Source organism: Narcine bancroftii, chromosome 2 (genome assembly GCF_036971445.1).
Source record: "Narcine bancroftii isolate sNarBan1 chromosome 2, sNarBan1.hap1, whole genome shotgun sequence".
NCBI classification, from domain to species: domain Eukaryota; kingdom Metazoa; phylum Chordata; class Chondrichthyes; order Torpediniformes; family Narcinidae; genus Narcine; species Narcine bancroftii.
The window spans coordinates 86,379,902-86,395,758 of NC_091470.1; the positions used below are offsets into that span (position 1 = coordinate 86,379,902).

The 15,857-nt window shown below is 42.3% G+C and overlaps 1 protein-coding gene across 17 annotated transcripts in view; it reads left to right on the plus strand.

Annotated features, from left to right (window-relative positions):
• Nucleotides 1-15,857, plus strand: part of LOC138753859 (alpha-(1,6)-fucosyltransferase) — an 852,902-nt gene that overhangs the window by 516,606 nt on the left and 320,439 nt on the right. The window contains exon 1 of one of the 17 annotated variants that reach the window (XM_069917377.1): nucleotides 9,506-9,575. The exons of the other annotated variants lie outside the window; for them this stretch is intronic. The gene's annotated coding sequence lies outside the window, so the exon portion shown is untranslated. Of the gene's footprint in view, nucleotides 1-9,505; nucleotides 9,576-15,857 lie in introns of those variants that run through there. 17 annotated transcript variants of the gene reach the window in all.

Sequence of the window (15,857 nt, forward strand, 5' to 3'; positions counted from 1 at the left end):
GCCTGCCACATTGACCACCTCCAGTGGGCTGATATCGCCTCAAACCGTATATCTTGGCGCCTCACAGTTTGGCGGGCAGCAACCTCCTTTGAAGAAGACCGCAGAGCCCACCTCACTGACAAAAGACAAAGGAGGAAAAACCCAACACCCAACCCCAACCAACCAATTTTCCCCTGCAACCGCTGCAACCATGTCTGCCTGTCCCGCATCGGACTTGTCAGCCACAAACGAGCCTGCAGCTGACGTGGACATTTACCCCCTCCATAAATCTTCGTCCGCGAAGCCAAGCCAAAGAAGAAGAAGACTGTGAGCAAATTTGGTACAGTTATGTTAAGAAGTCAATCAAGGTCCTGCAGAAGTTCTCAACTTAACTGTATGAGCTTGATAATTAGTTGCACTTAAAACCATCAGGGATTTTGCAAAGATCTGCATTTTAGAGCTGTTTGGAATTCAGCGAGTGCATTTAGTTTGGAGTAATGTCAAGACATCTACGATCCAAGCTGATCTGATTAGGTTAGACTGTAAATGTGGAGTTGTCTAGTCTGTGTCTGAATTGGCAAGATGGCGCCTTACAGCGACGAGCAGCTCTGACGGGAGTAATCAAATGTTCCCGCTCAGACGGTCTAAAAAAATCAAATTCTGATTCTGAGTTGTGCTCCAATGTTAATCAGTCGGGGATGAGGGGAGGGGTGCAATATGTGTGGAATGTTTTTCAGATCTTTCGCTTTCTGCATTCCCAAAGTAAATGGTGGGGTTTGGAACAAGAGAAGCTTAGGGAGCTGAAGGGAAAGATATTCCTTGCTTTCGGAAGAGGAAAGGAGAGAGTGATTTACTTCTCGCCTGCCAAGTCAAGAAGATGGCCGGAACAATTCTACACCATTTCGGATTGTGGCCTTTGGTGAATCAGAAACCCTCTGTGTGACGAACAGCCATTCCCTGCAAAAGGTTTGTCCAAAATTACCCAAGGTGAAAAGCAGTCCCTTTCAAAGTTTCCCTTTCTTCAGTAATGTCCTGCTATTTGAATGAGAAGATGCGGGAAAGAAATGTCCCTGCTCAGCAATTCAATTGTGCGGCCTTCGCACAATTGTGAAGAGTTTGATGGTCATCAGCCTGGTTGAGGTTTCAAGTAATTATTCTGTTGAAGTGTACAGATATATAAAAAAATTTAGACATACATCACAGTAACATGCCATTTCAGCCCACAAGTCCGTGCTGCCCAATTACACCCCATTAATCTACAACCCCCGGTACATTTCGAAAGGTGGGAGGAATCCGAAGCCACCGGGGAAAGCCCACGCAGACACAGGGAGAATGTACAAACTCCTTACAGACAGACTCTCATAAACTTCTACAGGTGTACTGTGGAGAGCATTCTAGCTTGTCGCATCACTGCCTGGTGTGGAGGAGCCAATGCTCGATGACATCTACATGAGGCGGTGTCGCAAAAAAGCAGCCTCTATCCTTAAGGACCCCTGCACACAGGCTGTGCCCTCTTCACTCTGCTACCATTGGGGCCTAAAGGAGCCTAAAGGTGAGCACTCAAGGACAGCTTCTTCCCCACTGCCATCAGATTCCTGAATAATCATTGAACCAAAGACACGGCCTTACTTTTCGTGCATTATTATTTTAATTTTAATAGTAATGTCGTAAGCTAGTTAGAATATGAATGTTTGCCCTACGATGCTGCCACACACCGAATTTCATGTCTTGCTCATGACAATAAATCCTGATTCTGATTCTACCTATTTGTTGCCTTCCATGGATGCTGCCTGACGTGTTGGGTTCCTCCAGCAGTTTTTGTGTTCCTCCATTGCATTGGCAGCTGTTCTCTTTCTCCATCAACTTAAGAAGTTCAATGATCTTGTACTAGGTTACCTTCCTCTTACAATGTAGAGATCAAATATTCATCCTTGTAAATAATTGTGAAATTATGGAAGTTGTCCACCTTAGAGCCATTATATGATTTGAGGAAAGCATGTGTATGTTGTTCAATCTTTAGTAAATGTGCCTCCTTCTTTTGTTCAGACACACCCTCAGTCTGCAAAAGGAATGCAGAATAGCCAGGAGTTGGAGAGTTCACCCTGGCCACTTGACAAGCAAGTGAGAGAATACTGGAATGTCGGTGTGACAGAATCATGTCCAAATATTAGCCCTTGCTTTTAACTTTAACACGGGTAAAATTGCAAGACGTGTGTTAAAATAAAATTGATGATGGAAAATAGTCAGAAGGTCAAAGAGTTAACATCTTCCATTTACACCCAGTTACATTGTTGGGTGAAGGCAAGTGCATGGTTGCAATATTTTACAAGCTGGCACGAACACAAGGTGATACACAAATGTGCTCCAGAATCTCAGCAGCTCACATGCAATGGACATGCTCTCCAAAGTGGAATTTGGCAAGGGAATCCAAAATTGGATTAAGCTGCACTATCCAGACACCTGTAGCGCAGTCCAAATCAATTGGTGGGAAGCAGATAGCTTCCCCACCAAGTCTGGAGTGAGGCAAGGTTGCCCGCTCTCCCCAGTTCTATTTGTGCGGTGCATAGAGTCCTTTGGTGAGTCCATCTGGAAGGATGAGAACATGAGGTGTAACATGGCCAGGCAGTGGAGGGACTCAGGACAAGGGCTCCCCGTACATGGACAGTCATTATCTTTTATTCAGACACACACTTGGTCTGCAGATTGGTCAGCATCTTTGGCTGTTTGGATTTTCATCGGGTGCCAGGATAAACCAAAACAAGAGCGAGGCAATGCTCGTTGGTAACTAATCCAACCAATGCACCATCCCCTTCACAATCAGACTTGACTACCTGAAAGTGCTGGGGATCTGGTTTGAAGGGGCCGAGTCATGCAGAATTGGCTGGAGCAGATCACATAGGGTCCATCAGAAACTGGATCTGTTGGCGTAGTGCTCCCTCTCAATAACAGGGAGGAACTGGTCATTGGGTGCGAGTTGCTCTCGGGACTGCTGTACGTGGCAAAGTTGTGGCCTATCTCCCACACCTCTGCCCTGGCAGTCACCAGATCAATTTTCTGGTTCATATGGTGATCCAAGATGAAGAGGGTCCAATGGGTCACCAGGTACAAGTCACCAGACAAATGTGTACCCAATCTGGCCTCATCCTGATGACTACTTTTGTGTGTGGCTAGAGGGCACTATAGTCTTAGGTTCAACCTATCCCAGGTGTTGCCAAGGATACGCCCGGCTCCCTTCCCATGCAACATCCCAGTCAGTTGGACTCTGCCATGCGTTGTGGAAAGGTTTTTCCAGACCAACACCTTTGACCACAGGGTCATCAGGCAGTGGTCAGTGTGGAATGCCCTGCAGAAACTGAGAGACGAGGACTCAATGGACTTGGTTCCCTGAGCAGACTATTCAGGTCATCTAGCAGAATGCCTCGTCGCCAGGGCTCACAAACAAGCACCAGGACTTGGTCTGGCTGGTGGTTAGAGGAGTCCTCCCAGTCAGATCCTTCCTCTCCAACCGGAACATTACTGACCACGCATGTTGTCCCTGAGATGACTGGTTCATCCCCAGCAGCAGCAGTGTGGCAAAGGACTCTCTGATTTATGGGCTGATCCTGGGGTCACACAGAGCCAGACAACCAGAATTGCTGGAAGATCATCAACTCAGTGAAAGATGCACTTGGTCCTACTCGAAACCTGATGGTCTTTCAGCACATGGAGATGTCGGTGAGGGAATGCTGCTGACTGGCACGTTCCAGACTGCAGAAGTACAGCGCTGAGGGTCTCACTGAGGCTTGGCGCAGCCAATTCATGGGCGCAGTGGGGAAGGACCACAGTCTCAAGTCCTCCCATTACCAGCCATTGAGGGACTGAGATCAAGAGAAAGTCTCTCAAACAATGGGGGGGGGGGGTGGTGGAGGGGGGGAGGAGAAGCAACAAGGTGCCAAGGGGGTGGCAGTGGTGTAATTGGAGAACAAACAACAATGTAAAATGATGGGAATGTATAGATATAATTGACACTCTGGGTGTGAAAAGACTTTGAATGATTTTCTTTTTAGTAAATAATTTATTGTGAATAAAGTCTATTTTTGGAAAAAAATAATGTGCTGGAGAATCTCAGTAGTTCACCTGCTAAGCTTCTCCAGTCTGTTCGTGTATTGCACTTGACCCCAGTATCTGTAACCTTGCTTGTTCAACATGCAAGGTGAAGATGCTTGAGCTCCCAGTCTGCTTGGGACATGCATCCTCCTGTTCCAAACTGGTGTGCTTTCATCTGAAGCTCGTATTTACATCAGGTCAGGGATTTTTGGCTGAATTGTAGCCTGCCTATTGCCTTCCACGATGCTGCCTAACACACTGAGTTACTCCAGTGCTTTACATGTTGCTCATCTTACACCAGTACAATCTTTGCAACACTAGCAACTCATTAAACAAAGCTGCTACCTACCGGCAAAAGTGTAAAAACGGAAAAGTTGTCTCCTTCAGCAATTTAGACCAAATCACTTTTTAAATTGGTTAGCACAGTGCTATTCGACCAGGGTTCAAATCCATCACTGTCTGTAAGAAGTTTGCATGTTCTCCTCAGGTCTATGTGGGCTTCCTCCGCATGCTCCGGTTTCCTCCCACCTTTCAAATCATAATGGGGTAGTAAGTTGGTGTATTTGGTGGGGACAGGCTCATGGGCTGGAAGGGCCTGTCACTGTGCTGAATGTCTAATTTTTTTTTTAATTGGACCCAGTAAAATTGAGGGAGAACTCTGCAATCTTCACTGGAAAGGATTGAAAATCCTGGGAAGAATTCAATTGTAGATCTTGCAAGTGAGCAGATCCAAGTTCTTTGGGTCCCATTTACAAGATGGACATGTTTTGGTAAATAGGGGACTGGTCTTGATGGTACTTTGTAGATAGGTATAACTCTTGCCTCCCTGTGGCAAATAAATACATAACATATTCTAAGCCATATCAGAATTAAGAGAAAGTGCATTGATTTTTTAAAATGTGCATTTACCTGTATATAAAACCTTCCACCAGCTTTGAGAGTTAGTTGTTCAGATTCTAAATCCCTGCCATCCCATTCCCTCAAGGTCCGTAAGCAATGATGCTGCAATCTGGCCAACTCTGTGCCATATCTCCATCTCTTCCCCCCTCCCACCTCCCCACCTGCTGAGTTCCTCGTGTGGTTGACAGCTACCACGCATACCCCTCTGTCTGCCTTGCAGCCCGGTCCCACCAAGCATCCGGCACTCACTGACAGCAGCACCTTCCACTCTCATGGAAGCAAAGCCAACCTGGGTAAGACGTTGAATGGTTGCAAGGTAGGAAGTTGATCGGGTAGGAAGGTGCGGAGAGGTGAGATGTCGGGGGCAGGGATGAAGTTGGTGAGGAAATCTGCACAAAACTATGGGGAAGACAAACGTGAATTCATCCAACAGTTCTGGTCATACTTTCCCTAAACCCTTCTGCTTTCCGTCAGAGGATATCATGATGTGCTTAGCCACTTATCCTGCCAGAATGTTTAAGGTAGATGTGGTGCAAATGGATTTTACTAACACATTTGCAAAGTCCCCCACGGAAGACCCATTCAGAAAATTGTGAGATCCATGGAAGATTATGAGAGGTACAGATAGGGTGGACAACTAAAGAAATAGAAAATTTATGGGTATCTTTTACAGAGTAGAGGGTGTGTGGAATGCATTGCTAGGGGAGGTTGTGGAGGGACATTTAAAAGTCTCTAGGACAGGCACATAGATGCAAGAAAAATGGAGGGTTATAGATATGAGGTGGGTTTAGATCAGTGTTTCTCAACCTTTTTCTTCCCACTCACATCCCACTTTAATACTCCCTAAGCCATTGGTGCTCTGTGATCAGTAAGGGATTGCTTAAAGTGGGATATGAATGGGAAGGGAAGATCACTGCCTCATACCCAATTGTTACTGAAAGATTTTGCTTGAGAAAAATTGTCATTGGCTCATTTCCTTTGGAGTTCTGAAACCGTGGACATAACGAGTCAATGAGGTATGATTAAAACAGTGGTTTTCAAACTTTTTATTTCCACCCTCATACCTCCTTAGGCAATCCCTTACTAATCACAGGGCACCTATGGCATAGGGAATACTTAATTGTGAGTGGAAAGAAAAAGGTTGAGAACCACTGGTTTAGATTGTTAAGTAGTTTATATAGGTTGGCACATAATCGTGGACAGAAGGTCCTGCACTGTGTTGTGCTGTATTGTTCTATTATGGATTGCTGTCAATTTTTCAGGTTGGGAATGTGTTTGCCGTGAGCAAGTTACATTTGCTAGGGTTTGGACTTTTGATTACCCTGTTACTATTTTAATGCCTTTGTTTAGCTTAAGTCTATACACTCCCTGTGACACATGGGCCTGCCTCAAGTAAAGAGCTGGTCAAAGATGGATGCAGAGAATAGGAGAAATGACCGTAAGGGCATGCAATAATCAGTCCATGGCATCACTTCCTTGATCTTCCCCATCACTTGCAAGTCTCATTCTCGCTTCTCATCTTGTCCTCAGTTTAATCTGTTCACTGGGACACTGCCTCATTCCCTGGAATGATCGAAAACTGGGCAAATCTCAATGATTTGGCTCTGCTTAACTTGCAGGTGCAGCACATGACTGCTCTTTCTCTCCCATGTAGAATTTTTTCTGGCCACTTCAATTCTTCACAAATCTGAATGAAATTATGATCAGTTCTTCTACTTCTTCCCACAAGCAAATCAATAACTGCAGTCAAATTTCCCCCAGGCAAGATCATTAAAAACTTAATAAAAGGTGCAAAACATAACAAAGGACAGATCGATTGTAAAAACACTCCCTGTCCCTTGTTGCCAGTGGTGACTGAATGTTGCCAGCCAATGGAATGAAGAGCTTGGCTCGGATTTTGCCATCGAGAATCACCAGCTTATTTTACGTGAAACCATATATGTACTTTGAATTTCTGTCATGCCAGCGAGATGAGAGCAGGCAAGGAATAATTTATTTTGTTGGTTATTTTATTGCAACCAGTAACATTATGGGCATGTACAAGTGTATTTAAAATGGGTGCAAGAAACTTTAGCCTTGTCTCGATAAAAGGCTCTGGCCTGAAATGTCGACCGTTCTCTCTCATCCACTGAAGCAGCTCAGCCCTCAGGGTTCCCACAGCAGACAGCTTGTTGCATTGTTTTCAGGCAAGTCGTTGCTTTTCCCTCAGTTGGATTGACCCTACTTTTAGCCTTCTGGATTTATTCTTGGTTGAGTCACATCTGTTTCCTTGACTTTCCACACGACCGTTATTATTTATCCTTCCTGAGTGTAATAGTACTGTGACTTTGTGAGTTGAGCTGACTCTTACCTTCCTGAAATTTCACTTATCTGTGCCATCCCACTCAAGCTGAGCGGCTGTAACACAAAAGCTGCAGGTGCTGGAATCTTGAGCAAAGAACTTCTGAAGCAACCCAGCGGATCATACAGCTTCCATGGGTAAAAGTGGTCTGTCAATGTTTTTGGTCGGGACCCTTCATCATGATTCTATCGGCCTTGATAAAGGGTCCCAATTTGAAAGATTGCCTGACCATTTCTACCCATGGATGCTGAGTTCCTCCAGCAGTTCTTTGTCTGCTCACGCTGTGTTACTGCTGTGCTCACAAACACCATGTCCAGTTTTGTGCCATTTTTTTTTAAACCTTTCCATTATTCATCATCTTTCCTGAGTATCATGACTATTCATTCTCTGTTGATAATGTCTACCTCCTCTCTTCTTCCCTTCCACACATTCACAGCAGGCTGTTCTTTCTAAATTCTTGTGGCTCTGTACTCCAGTGGCTTTAAAACTAGCCTTCTTGTCTACAACCACCTTCTTGTTTCACATACCACCACCATCAACTTATCCTTGGACTCTCAAGATCTTTCTCTTTTACCTGCCTTTGGAGAGGAACAACAATTAGACCAGTGGTTCTCAACTGTTTTCTTTCCACTCACATACCACTTTAAGTAATCCCTGTGCCATCGGTGCTCTGTGATTAGTCAGGGATTGCTTAAACTGGGGATGTGAGTGGGAAGGGAAGGTCGAGAATCACTGCTTGAGACCCAATTGTGACTGAAATATTTGGCTTGAGAAAAATTGTCATTGGCCCATTTCCTTTGGAGTTCTGAAACCATGCACATAACGAGTCAATGAGGGACGATTAAAGCAGTGGTTTTCAAACCTTTTTCTTTCCACCCACATCCCACCTTAAGCAGTCCCTGACTAATCACAGAGCACATTGGATAAGGATAGGGATTATTTGAAGTGGTATGAATGTGGAAAGAACAACTGGCTTAGACGATGGCTCAACCCGCCATTTTCAGCTTCTTGCACCTCTTATCTCCGCCTCCATGTGGTTATTCTTCAATTTATTGAATCAGCTGCTCATGTTGGAATTAAGAAATTATAAATGATTTGGGGCAGTTACACCTTTCAATTAAATCACAACTGATTTGTGTCCTAATTAGTCTGATCGTCCTTAAAGTCCTTGCAATAGATTTAACTACATTGTCAGGATTGCTGACCGAGTCCATAAGGCAAATGAGCAAGATTGGGGCACAACTACCTAACTAAGCTGCTTTACTCAATGCCTTGATGAAGGGTTCAAGTCTAAAATGTTGGTTATGTATCTTTGCTAGATAAAGTTCACTGTTTGACCTGCTGAGTTTCTCCTGCATTGTGTTTTTACTTTGAGCATTTTGGGGCAGCACAGTGGCATAGTGGTTAGCCCCATGCCTTTACAGCACCTGGGATTGGGACTGGGGTTTAAATCCCACTCTGTCTGTATGGAGTTTGTACGTTCTCTCTGTGTCTGCATGGGTTTTCCCTGGGGACTCTGGTTTCTTCCCACCATTTGAAATGTACCAGAGATATAGGTTAATTGGGTATAAATTGGACAGCACGAGCTCAAGGGCTGTACATCTGTATATCTAAAACTAATTCATCGGCAGGTTTGGGACCACATTATACCTGGAGCCCAGGTATACTTCCCGGTGTCCAGGATTATCATGGGATCAGAGAGAACCTCAGTGCCCCTCCATTTTCCATATTGATAAACTTTATTGTCTTTTCATTCCAAGCCCTGAAATTTTTACTTGGTGAAACAGAACAGGTACTTGAAAACAACTACAATAGTACACTTCATTGAATTAAAAATGAGAATACATTTTAAAAATGGACAATAAATATTCGATTATCCCAGTGCAAACAGAGTCCTTTTGCAATAGTCCTTTTGAAGTGTCAGAGCAGTCCATGATCAGTGCAAAAGGGGAAGTTCAAGAGTCTGACACCTGTTGGAAACTGTCAGAATCAGAATTTATTGTCATGAACAAGTCAGGAAATTTGGTGTTTTGTGGCAGCGTCACAGTGCAAACATTCATATTGTGAACCATCTCACAACAATAATATATATAAAAACAATAAAAATAATAGAGCATGAAAAGTAAGGCATTGTCTTTGGTTCATTGATTATTCAGGAACCTGGAGGTGCTGTTTTTCAAGCTTCTGTATCTTCTGCCCGAAGGGAGCAGTGAGAAGAGTTTGTGACCAGGTGGATGGGGCCTTTTATGACGTTGGCTGTCTTCTTGAGGTAGAGTCTGTGATGAATCTGTCTATGTCTATTTTCTTCTTCAGCCTTCTGGTTTCCTGGGGAGTCGAATTCCCAGACCAGCTGTGATGCAACCAGTCAGTGTACTTTCTACAAGACACCAGTAGATGCTTGCTAGAGTATCTGAAGGCAGGCCAAATCTCCCCAGACTCCTTAGAAAGGGGAGGCCTCGATATTATGGTCTTCTGAAATATGGACTCCCAGGAGCATGCGGGTTCTGACTCTGTTCACATCCCTCCCATCAATATGGTCAGGAGTGTGGTCCCTCAGTGAGAGTCCATCCTAATGTCCACAATTCACTCCTTGGTCACATGATGTTGAGAGCAAGATTGTTGTCCTGGCATCACCCAATGAGGTTCTTGATCTCCATCCGATATCCTGGCTCAATATTTCCCATTTTTTGGCCAACAACGGTAGTGCCATCAGTTAATTTGCGCATTGAATTGGATCAACTTTGGTTACACAGTCAAGACTGTCGAGGAAATAGAGCAGGGGACTAAGCACGCAGCCTTGGGGTGTCCCCTGCGTTGATGGTCAGTGTGGAGGAGGTGATGTTGCTGGTTCACATTGATTGGGGTCTGTCCATGAAGAAGTCAAGGATACAGTTCCAGAGAGGTGGACACAGAATTCCGTATTTAACAGCTTGGTCACGAGTGTTGATGTTATGCCTGTGTTGAATGCCAAGCTGTAGCCCATGCCATCCTTAAAAAGTGAAGCGGTGACTCCTGAAGATTTGGGTTTTGCTCCTTTGTTCTGAGCACCCCTGAGGAGCAATTGTTCACGTTCATTGTTCCATTTACCAAGGCACAGAGAGAAAGTTTTGTTTTGTGAGCCAATTGAGTGAGACAGCCATAAAAAATACGTCAAGTAAATGCAGTACAGAAGTGAAAGTTACGGAGAGAGAGCGAGCAAGGGAGGGAATTACAGAGAGAGTGAGAAAGCTGTTATTACAGAGCAACCGCAACGTGATTTCGCTGGTGTGAGAAAGATTCAGGAGTCTGATTAGTCTCCACTGATCTACGATCATTCTTGAGCACCCCAATTTGGTCACCACAATGAGTTTATTGTCATTCACTTTGTATGATGTACATATGCCCCAAAATTCTTACTTGCTGCAGACAAACAGGTACTTGCAAAGAAATATAATAGAAAAATTAAATGAATTAAAAAAGACAACAAATACAAAATATAGATGAATAATAAATATTCATGGTAATGCTCGTACAGAAAAGTCACTTAGCAAACCATGATTAGTTCAATAAGGGGAGAAAAAAGAACCTGATAGCTGTTGGAAAGAAACTGTTCTTGAAACTAGAGGTTCTGGTCTTCAGGTTTCTGTCCCTTCTGTCCGAACATATCAGAGAAAAGAGGTTGTGACCAGGAGGTTAAGAGTCCAATAAGATGTTGGCTACCTTCTTGTGGCAACACCTCACATCCGACCTGGACCTGGTTATGTTTACCACCCTCTGCAGCCTTTTGCAATCCTGGGCAGTCAAATTCCCAAACAAGGCTATGATGCAACCAGTCAGTGTACTTTCCAGACTGCACCTGTAGAAATTTGACAGAGTATCTGACAAACATGCCAGATGTCTCCGGACTTCCTTGGGAAGTAGAGACATTGATGTGCTGCCATCATGGTTGCCTCAATGTGCTGGATCTAGGAAAGGACTTCTGAAATATGGACACTAATAACTTGAAGGTTCTGACCCTCTCCATTGCCATCCCACCTTGGTCTCCCCTTCCTAAAATCAACAATTAGCTCCTTGGTCTTGGTGACGTTGAGAACAAGATTGATGTTTTGGTGCCACCCAACCAGATTCTCAAACTCCGTCCTGTATTGTGACTCTTCATTTCCAGTTATTTAGCCTGCAGCGGTGATGTCATCTTCTACATAAAATGCAATGCAAACATTTCAATGTAGTTAGTCCTTATCATTAATTCATAGAACCAGGATGATAATCCAATGGCTAAACATACACTACGTATATGGTTTCAATACCGGAGATTTTTTGGCCTAAGTCATTTTATCTTGGAAACTCCTATTGTACTAAATTTCCTTTTTCATCCCTCTCTAATTGATCAAGCTTATTTACTCTGGAAAGTTAAAGGTATAACATGCTTTTCGGATTTATTCTTGGATAACTCTTTCATGTCATTTGAACAATTATCCATGAAATATGATTTACCTTGATCTCATTTCTTTCGATATTTGCAGATTAGGAGTTTCTTAGTTTCGACTTTACCCTCTTTTCCCAATCGGGAGACTACGACTGTTTTAGAGGATATACTATATTCAAAATTCCCTCCAAAAGGTGTGATATCTAAATTATATAATATAATTACAAAAATAAATTCTGGGACTTCTGAAAAGTTTAAAAATGATTGGGAAAGAGAACTCAACCTTCATATTTCTAATGAAAATTGGAATAAAATTCTGCGACTGGTAAACTCTTCTTCCCTATGTGCAAAACATTCACTAATACAGTTTAAAGTTGTTCATAGAGCTCATATGTCTAAAGATAAACTCCATCGCTTTTATTCTCATATCGATCCTATATGTGATAAATGTCAATTGGAAATAGCTTCCCTTACACATATGTTTTGGTCCTGTCCCTCTTTACAGAATTATTGGAAGGAAATTTTTTCCATTATATCTACTGTTTTGAATATTGATTTACAACCACATCCCATTACTGCAATTTTTGGATTACCTATGATAGATTTGACTTATTTATCTCTTCCTGCAGATCGTATGATTGCTTTTCTTACACTAATGGCTAGAAGATCTATACTATTGAATTGGAAAGAGGTTAATCCTCCCACTGTTTTCCAATGGTTTACCCAAACTATACTATGTTTAAATTTAGAGAAAATTAGAAACTCTGTCTATGAATCCCCTTCTAAGTTTGAGTTAACCTGGCGACCATTTATTCAATATTTTCATTTGTGGTGAGTTGATCTGGCTCTGTTTTCTTTCTATGATTATGTATGATAATTGGGCTGTAAGATGAGATCGGAGTGATCGGCGTGGTTTAGCTATATCTGTAGGTTTTTTTTTAAGTTTTTTTTAAAGTTTTTTTTAATTCAGATTTGCTTTTTCTTTTTTGGGTTTTTTTTCTCTTTTTTCATATATTGTTATTAATTATATCTTTTTTTTTAGAGATAGTTCACACCCTAAACTGATCTAAATTTTTTTTTATGATATATTTTTATTCTGTAATATTATTGTTTAATATCTCTGTATTAATTCATTACTTACTATGTATTTTTTATATCTCTTTGAACTGTATGTGTTTATAAATTATAATAATAATAAAAAGATTGAAAAAGAAAGAAAGATTTTGCTGCACTCCCATCTCCTCCAATACCATCATGATTTTCTTTTATTGGCATCTTCCAATTTAACATGAATGGTCCAATTGGTTTGAAGTATTACATAACATGACATCCTCAGGTTGTGACTTAATGAATACCATTAGTTAAAAAGAAAGAAACTGTTGATTTTTAAATTAAAAAAAAAATTCTATTACAGGCCAATTAGGCCCTACGAGCCCGTGACGCCTGTAGAGCGCGTCGAAAGAACCAAAGACTTGTTGATCCAAACTGAGGCTTTTATTAACTAGAAGACTGGAGCATATCACATGTAGGTCAACCAGTCCAGAATGATCTGGTCTGGCTAGGAGCAACCCTTTAAGACCTGCCAATAGGCGTGGTTACGCTCTCATCCTACACTACAATCTGTACATATACACATTGGTTATAGAATCTGTACTATCACACTGCCTAATTAACCTACACCCCCGGTATGTTTTGAACGGTGGGAGGAAACCGGAGCCCCTGGAGAAAACCCATGCAGACACGGGGAGAACGTACAAACTGCCTACAGACTTCAAACCAATTGGACCAGGTCCGGTCCCGATCGCTAGCCAATAGTGCAACCGTGCCGCCCACAAAGTTGATGTAGATGAGATTGGAGGAAAAAAAGTAATCAATTCCGACAGATATTTTCCACTAGTTGAATTTTTCTTCAACAGGCTCTCAAAAACCCGTTTTAAAAGACTGGTTCTGCAGGTCAGTTGAGACTAAATTTAAGGTGGGATATTGTCTCTTGGCTGTTGGCTTATGTCGCCATGTAGTCATTTGTATGCGGTTCCCAAGGTGACAGAAATACGGTTCAACAAAGTAGCTGTCAAAATTGGAACAGCTTGCTGCCTCTGTCATAGTCATTGCTGTTGATTTATGTAGTTCTGCTGTGATTCTCCACCATCTGCAGACATGGTTTTCAGTCTATTGCAAACTTATATTCCTGCTCTTAACATTACTGTCTATTTAAAGGAAGTCAAAATGTCAGAAATTCATCTAAATTGAATAGATCAGTGCTTCTCAACCTTTTCCTTTCCACTCACATCCCACTTTAAGTAATCCCTATGCCATCAGTGCTCTGTGATCAGTAAGGGATTGCTTAAGGTGGGATGTGAGTGGGAAGGGATGGTTGAGAAACACTGCTCTAGATCCAATTGTTTCTGAAATATTTTGCTTGAGAAAAATTGCCATTGGGCGCATTTCCTTTGGAGTTCTGAAACCGTGCACATAGGAAGTTAATTAGGAATGACTAAAACAGTGGTTTTCAAACCTTTTCTTTCCACCCACATCCCACCTTTACTAATCACAGAGCACCGATAGCATATGGAATATTTAAAGTTGTATGTGAGTGGGAAGAAGAAGGTTGAGAACCATTGATCAATGCTAGTGTACAATCTAGGATTGTATTCGCTCGAGTTCAGAAGAATGAGAGGAGATCTTATAGAAACATATAGGATTATGAAGGGTATGGATAGGATAGATGTAGGAAGGTTTTTTGCGCTGGCCGGGGAAACTAAAACGAGAGGACACAGTCTCAAGGTTCGGGGGAGTAGATTTAGGACAGAGATGAGGAAAAATAGTTTTTCCCAGAGAGTAGTGAATGTTTGGAATTCTCTAACCAGGGAAGTGGTTGAGGCTGTCTCATTAAACATATTTAAAATTCGGTTAGATAAATTTTTACATGATAGAGGAATTAGGGGATATGGGGAGAAGGCAGGTAGGTGGAGTTAGGTCATAAATTAGATCAGCCATGATCGTATTGAATGGCGGAGCAGGCTCAATGGGCCATTTTTGGCCTACTCCTGTTCCTACTTCCTGTGTTCCTATGTTCCTAAACCCAATGACAATTTCAAATCAGTCCTGCAAGGAAGACAAAACAGTTCATTGAAAATATTTCATTTGCAGAATCCCATTCTCCTGTGCATGACTTCACTAACAAAGTCTGCCATATTTTAACGGGTCTTCACACGATGATTTTTTTTGAAATATTTTTTAGACATAATTCCCTCAAGAACACTAACCGGTGGTTAGTTGTGCATCCCAACATGTGAGTGGTATTTGGGCAGGGAAGGGTGGAAAGGTGCTAATTTGGCAGTTAGCACGTGGCTACTACAGTTCCAGTGACCCAGGTTGGAATCCACCACAGTCTGCCAGGAGCTTGCACCTTCTCCCTGTGACCTAGGGTGCTCTGGTATCCTCCCACGTTTCAAAAACGCACGGGGGCGTAGGTTGGGTGTAATTGGGCGGCACAGATCTCAATGGCTGGAATCTGTGTTAAAATTTAAAAAGAAATAAAATTCAGGATATTCATCTAAATTTGAGTCAAGTTCACCAGTAATTAAAGAAATGGTTGTCGTGTCACTTCTCATCCCAGCACTAGACTGATATGCAGTGAAAATCGTGATTTATTTGACTTTATATTGAAGAGAGGTTTGAAAGCTTGAGTTCCCGAAGGGAAAGAGATCGAAAGCTTGGAGCATGATTGCATTTAAAGTATGTAAACATATCCACTAGATTTAAAACTTTCTCTAGTCATGAACCAGTGCAATAATATATGGAGAATGGATTTTTAACAAGTGTCAATGTAAAAGAAGAAAGTCTGCAAAAGACATTACAGGCTGTCCCCGGGTTACAAACGAGATCTGTTCCTACGTCTGTCTTTAAGACGAATTTGGATTTAAGTCTGAACAGGTACATAGGATTCTTATTTAGCTTCAGTTAGTCAAATGTTTGTCTTAGTAAATAGTATATATATGTTAAATTTAGGCCAAATACAAAGTCACACACTCAATACAGTGTTAATGGCAGCATCATCCAACTTAGTGTCAGTGGTCTTCTTCCTCAAACTGACGAACCGCTGAAACCACACGTAGCCTGTTTGTAAGTACGAGTTGTCTGTAA